Genomic DNA, 7,095 nt, shown 5'->3' with positions numbered 1-7,095 from the left:
CCCATCCTCACGCACGTGTCTCTATGTGTACAGGCGGTGACATTTTCTATTGACCTGGAGCAGAGACTTGTAAGAAAAAGAGGGTTTTTTTTTCCTTTTCTTTTCTTTTCTGAAATCATTGGGGAAATGTCATAAGCTCTCTCCCCAGGGCACACTGCTCCACCCAGTGGCTCGCAGCCCTGTCCTGGTTCAGTCATAGCTAAAACACATGAGCAGCTGCGGTCGATCATGTGCTCTGCTGGGAGGGGTCACGCTGGTCATTTATTTTGCCAGCAGCCAAGTGAAGGTGCAGAAGTGCTGAGAGTTCTGGTCCACAGAAATTATTGGGATTGTGTAAAAAAAAATTCCAGGGCTACTGACTTTCATCGAAGGAACAAATCAATTCAGTTTATAGTCCACTGACGTGAAAACATCTGGATTGATTTTGCATTGTCACCGTTTTGGTGTCTGGAACTTGATTCAGTTCAACTCTGTGAGAATTTATTTACTGAGGGCCTATGGTCGACCCAAAAACCAGATGAGGCACTGATGGAAAGATTAATGTAACAAGATCGCTGCATGAAAGAGCTCACAGTGTAGCAGAAGAGAGAAACAATACACAGTCAGTATAATGCAGGTTACAGGAGGTCAGGACCTGAAGAGATGATATAATGGTAATAAGATCCCTGTTTTAAAGAAGAGGAAACCCTGGCTTTGGAATTACATAATTCGTCAGAGGTCCCAGGTGTCTTGGATGACAAGATGTGTCTTTCTTCCATGTAGCACCGACTGGGTTAATCACTGGGACAGTCACATAGTGAAACTGAGAGCCATGTGGAAGATCCACTGAAAAGGAGTCAGAGGCAGGAATGCTCAGATGGGATGAGACTGAAGTCTGATCAGGCACGCTGTAGGGCAGGAGAGGAGGGAGCAGAAGTGAAAGGGATGGTGTGGTCATGGGCTAGATGAAACCACAAACTTCTCACTGCTCCGGGGTTTAATAGTAACCACCCCTCTAAGTGGTTTGGTGACTGCAGATGGTAAAATTGAATCTCACAGCTAACCGGTGTCCTAATCTGGGTTTATGTCCCTCAACAGCAGAGGAGGGACGCCTCAGCTGGAGGGTGCAACAAGAATTTCTTGCAGTATTAGGAATCAGGCAGGGGTGACGTTCAGAATGTTGAAAAACGGGAAAGGCATACTTACTAATCAATGAGAACAGAGGCCTATGACCAGAAGGATAGAGCGTGGCTTTGGAGGTTCTGGTGTGCCAAACATTAACCATTTAAAGACTGAATCATGGGGAGGTATGGGAGTAGGTAAGGTCCTGGGGGTGGAGCTAAGGTGGACATGGGGAGACCAGGGCTGTTTACCATTCTTCACTTTGCTCCTTCTGAATCCAATGCAAGAAGAGGGAAAATATAATCTCCTGAGCTTTACCTGCCCCTCAATTTATTCCCATGTAGCAATTCCAGATTTCCAGAAGAGATGTGATTGCCCCAGGCTAGGGTGAGAGTCCATTCCTGATCACCTTCATTATTTGTGAACAGAAGAGTAGGACTCATATAATGAAACAGAACAATTAAACTTGCGTTTGCCGAACACCATGACAATAAGTTAAAAGGGGTGAGACACACATAAACACATGGATGCCCCTAAAATATTGATTGATACTGTTCTCTGTACCAGCATATAAGGAAAGAAGTCTAACTTCGATGGAAATTCTCCGAATACTACACTTAACTCAAATTATCCATAATACTGCAATTGCCTTGAAAACTTGAGGATTAGATCTGAAAGAAAATGTAGGACTTTTATCTATGTCGTCTGAAACATTACCTACACTCTGTTAGCACCGCTATTTGCAATTATGGTTAGTGAACTCATAATCTCTGTTTCCAGAGAATCACCTCCCTGGCCTCTCCTCAACAAGCTATAAGAGAAATGGGGTGAACACACTTGCTAAGCAAATAGGCCTCAGGCCTACGTTTCAACCCTAGAGCCGTGAGCTGTAAATCACGATCGCACACACAGGCCATGCCCTTGCAGTGGGTTCGTGAATATTCATGACTTTATGTCCACGACTGAGCAAGAGCTATGGCCAGCAGGATTTTGGTTCAGTGAAAGCATGCCTTTCTTGCAGAGAATGGCAAACAGGTTATTTCATTTATTCATTGCTTCCACAAACATTTATTGATGACCACACAATGCACTAGGTGTGGGGGAAGGGAGGAACAGATCAAGTCCTTGTCCCTAATGAAGCGACAGGGCCGTGGGGAGAGAGTACTCGGCGCTAAGAGCCACACAGCACGGGAGGTGCAGAAATGCCCGAGAGTCTGTCTGGGGCTCAGGCTCCACGTGGAGGGATACAGCTAGGCCATCTGCAGTTGCTGACTTATTCTGTGCTAGGCACCATGAGAGTTGGAAAAATGGCTAGGCACGATTAGTGTTAGGAACTCTATTCAGGCGGTTGGAGCCTGGATCTCGGCATTTATCTTCTACCCCACAGAATTCTTTTTTTTTTTTTAAGATTTTTTTATTTATTCATTTGAGACACAGAGATACAGAGAGAGAGAGAGACAATGAGCAGGGGGAGAAGAAGAGGGAGGGGGAGAAGCAGGCTCCCCCTGAGCAGGGACCCTGGGATCATGACCTGAGCCGAAGGCAGACGCTTAACCATCAGAACCACCCAGGCGCCCCTGCCCTACAGAATTCTTGAAAATACCTCTCAAGATCATTCACCAGTAGGGAAACGAGGTAGAGAATTTACCTGTGAAAGCAACCTTCACCTCTATGTAGGGCTCTCTGGTAAGCTAGACTGCAGAAAATTCCAGATCTCCCAGATCTTGGGAGCTGAGTGCTCACGTGTGCCTCCCCCGGGGAACTGGCCTGCACACCCACCTCCCTCTCATACTCAGCTTCAGATGAACAGAGAGACAGCCCAGAGGGAGGGGAGTGAGGGGAGGCAGGGGGATGGGAAGCATGTGGGAGGGATGGGTGAGATCCTCCCCAGGTGTTCTTATGGGCTGGGAACAGATACACCAGAGAGCAGGATGACATGCTGGGTGAGGGGCGTGGTCCTGCTCCCTCATGAACCACAACCCAGTGAGTGTCAGACTCTCCATCACCGGTGAGGATGAGTAAACTGGGGAAAAGGAGGGGGGGGGCGGAAACTACCAGATACAAACTCCTCTCCTTTAGGGGAGAGTTGAAAGGAAAATAATGAAGGGTGGTGTTTGGCCACGTGTAAGAAAGATCGCCTGAGACGGAACTGGCCCATCAGTGAGCACAGGGACGCCGCTCCAAAGGAAAAACACATCAGCGCAGAGTGCCCCTCACTGACCAACAGGTGGCACAGCAGACCAGACGCAGCTGGGTTGCTGGTCTGTAAGGTCTGGAGTGAAGGAAGAAAGTTGGGTATCAATCCAGCCTATGTACATGCAGCGGAATATTATTCAGTCTTCAAGGGGAAGGGGATTCTGACATTCACTACAACACCAACGACCCTGAAGACATGATTCTAAGTGAAATAAGCCAGACACCAAAGGACAAATACTATCTGTATCATTCCACTTATATAAGGAAACTACAGAAGACAAATTTATAGAGGCAGAAGGTAGGATGGTGGTTGCCAGGGACTGGGGGGTTGGGGGAATGAGGCGTTACTGTTTTGTGGGGAGAGAATTTCAGTTTGGGAAGATGAAAGATATCTGGGGGTGGGGGTGGTGATGGTTGCACAATAATGTGAATGTACGTAATACCACTGAGCTATAGCTAAGTTCACATCAATGGCTAAGATGGAAAGTTTTATGTAAGGAATATTGAGCCACGATTAAAAAAATAAAAAGCCAAACCCAAACAGAGTGTTCATACTGCTGTTTTATACCTGCCCAGAGTCCAGGGGGTGGATACACCTTCTAGAATAAGCAAGGAAGGAGGGAAAGCATGTTTCCCCAATCCTGCCTGTGGCCCAACCTCTGTGCCTTGCCTCCCCACACCCTCAATCAGCTCTCTTTTGGTATCGTGCTCATTTATTTATTAAATGCCCACTAAGTGTCGGCCTTCAGCCAGGCACCGAGAATACATTCTCCAGTGGTCATGCTATTTCCCACCTGGCCCCGGCTTCCCCTTGTCTGCTCCATCCACCTTCCCCCAGCCAACCCTTCAGCCCATATGTTTGCAGCTTCTCTCACCTGATTTCCATTGTAATGAAAAATACTTTGCACAGTACCTTTGGTTCATATTATATTTTAAGAGAGGGTCAGATGGGGTAATGAGTGGAGTCTTCTAAAGAGAAAGCCCTTATTCCAGTGACTCCAGAAGCACATACAGCCGCCTTCCGTTAACTTAGATTACAATATGCTACAGCAACAAACAACCCTCGGATGTCCGCGCTGTGACGCTGGACTCATGTTTTGCTCACGTGGCGCGTCCTGCACACGTCAATGTTCGGTGTGGTCCAGCCACTGGGCTTAGGGAGGCTCCACCATCTTTGAGCTGCACCCCCTAGAACCATCTCCTGAGGGGTTAGAGCAGGGGAAGAGAGAATGGAGAATCGCAGATCTGCTTTGCGTTGCCTCCGCTGAAAGTAAAGCACATCACTTCCGCTCCCATTTCATTGATCAGAACGGATCACGTGACCCCCGCCACCTTGCACCTGGACCGTTCCGTCGACACGCTCTCTCTGGGACAGCTCCTTTCCTCCGTGCGGTCTGACGTTGTGATGACTTGCTTGTGTGGCTGTGTTGCTCTCTGGGCTCTACTTTTCGGAAGGGTAGAGTCCTTACTTAGCCTCGATGTGGCGTTGGTGCCTAGCAGAGCGCCCGGCACGTGGTAGGTGTCCAGTGTTTATGGAGTGAATGAATGATGGCAGAAAGTCAGGTGACCTAAAAGGAGGGTGGAGGTAGTCCCGGGAAGGGTCAGCGTGGGAGGAGCCACCCTATCTGAAAAATGAAGCAGGAGGGCGAAGAAAATAATCCAATCAGCTTTAAAGGCTAATGCAAAGGTAGTGGAACATTCTATGTGTGACACGGTTCCTCGAGGGGGCACAAGGGGTCCAGCAGAGAGAGGAAGATGGACATGTAGAAGGAAAACAGCACCCCCAGGGCACCAAGTAGCTTTGGGGAAAAATCCCGATCCTAGACCGGTTTCATGAATACACTAGGAATGGAGGGAAGGGTTTGACTTCTCCTAGTAAGTTTTTTGGAGCTAAGTGAGGGTAGGGTGCTTTCTTGGGTTACCATGGAAAGAGCTTGATTAGTCCAACTGGTTTTCCCTCATAGAAAAATAAAAAAAGGATTAACCCTACAGAACTGCTGCTTGTTGAGAAAACCGTCAGTTTTATTGGCTTTGGTTGCAAAACAAGTGGGTTCGTCTAGATTCTAAAAATATCCAAGGACACTCTCATAAGTTGGGTGACTATCCATTCAGGTTTGTATCTGTTGTTCCTGGTTAACTTTTTAATAGCATATTTCATAATTCACTCTCAAAACAGTTTCAGTTTGGATGATAAATTGCAAGGTCATCTTAGTTATAAGTAACATTAACTGGCTGGCTGAAAAAAAAAAGGTGACGGTGGGTCCTAGGAAGGGACAAGAGGAGCAAACATTTCCGTTGGCGGACACACCCAAGCTGGTGCTGGGATGGGCACCTGGAGGGCCTGTTTCGGGACTAGGAGGTGCCCCCCCCCGCTGGGAGGAAGCCCAGGTGCCTCAACCACTTCCCGAAGAGCAAGGTCTGGGTAAAACGAAAAAGAGATTGGGAGGAGGTTCCTCGCCCGGCCATTTGCTCTCCTCCTGCCCTTAGGAAGGCGCTGGAGGCATCAGCGGATCAGTTCCTTCCGTGTAAAACGGGACAACAAGGTTCACCTCCAAAGGCTGTTCCTCTTCGTTAACAGTGGCCACTATTTATTCCATCGCCGAGCGGAAGACACAGAAGTTACGAGAGAGCAAAGCCTGCGGATGGAGGCTCCTAATTCAACCAGCTACTATTTATGAGCCAAGTAATACTTAAACAATCAGGGCACACGGTCTGATTTCGAGAGCAGAAGACGGACACCTGGGGGGAGGACTCGCACAAGGTCACACAACTCCTAGACGGCTGGAGAAAGGCTGACCCCGGGACGTCTGGTTCAAAGCCCGCGCTCCAGCCACACAAGGGGCCCCCCGAGCCGGCTCTTCCGACTCCATAGCAAGTGCTCTCAGCGCCCCGCACAGCCCTGCAGAACTCCCCCGCCCCCGGAGGAGGGCCACGCACAACAAAGGGCAGGGCGAGGGCTGGCAAAACCCGCCCGGGTCCCGCAAAGCGCGCAGACCGGCCCCCGGCAGGCGGCCAGGGGATGGTGTGCAGCGTCCTCCTCCCTTCGGTGCAGAAACAGTCCTCTTCGAGACTCGCTCGCTGGGCGGGGACGAAGCGTGGAGCCCCGGGTCCGGCTCCGGGTTCCCGCGAGGCCGCCTGAGGCTGCGCCCCACGTCCCCCGCCCGAGGCCGTGCGCCGAGGGGGGCTTTCCCCCGACCCGCACCCCCCCGCGGACCCCCGGCCCGGGGCCCGCGGCGTCCGCGCTGGGCGGCGGCGTCCTCCCGCAGCCACCCAGCTTCCCGGGGGAGGAGCAGCGCATCGCGCAAGCATCCGGGAGCGGCGGAGGGGGCGGGAGGAAGGGCGAGAGGAGGAAGCGGGATTTAAACGAAAGGCGGTGACGCCACACAAAAGATTTCTATAGGCTCCAGGGAGGTGACGGCCGGGCGGCGGCGGCGAGCCCGGGGGCGAGGCGCGGACGCGGGGAGGAGAAGGCTCGGGCGGCCCCGGCGGGCGGCGGCGCACCCACGGCCCGCGCCGAGGAGGAGCCGCGCGGGGAGAGGAAGCGGGCGTCCTCCCCTCTGCCTCTCGGCCCCCGCCCTTCCTTTCAGTTTCTCCCGGCTCGCTCGGAAGTTGGAGGTTGACGAAAATGGCAGGAGCCGGGGCCCGGGCGGGTGGCCGCAGCGCCGCGGGGACCTTCTGAGTTGGCGTGGCCGCCGGGGAGACGCGCGCCGGGCGTCCGATGCGCAGGGCCCGGGGTCTCGGGAGAGCTCAGCCGCTGCGGCCCCCAGGCGACCAGGCGACCGGGATGGACTCGCGCCC

Source organism: Neomonachus schauinslandi, chromosome 9 (genome assembly GCF_002201575.2).
Source record: "Neomonachus schauinslandi chromosome 9, ASM220157v2, whole genome shotgun sequence".
In the NCBI taxonomy this organism is placed as follows: domain Eukaryota; kingdom Metazoa; phylum Chordata; class Mammalia; order Carnivora; family Phocidae; genus Neomonachus; species Neomonachus schauinslandi.
The sequence above is the reverse complement of the archived record's forward strand: the minus strand, read 5'-3'. Positions refer to the sequence as shown.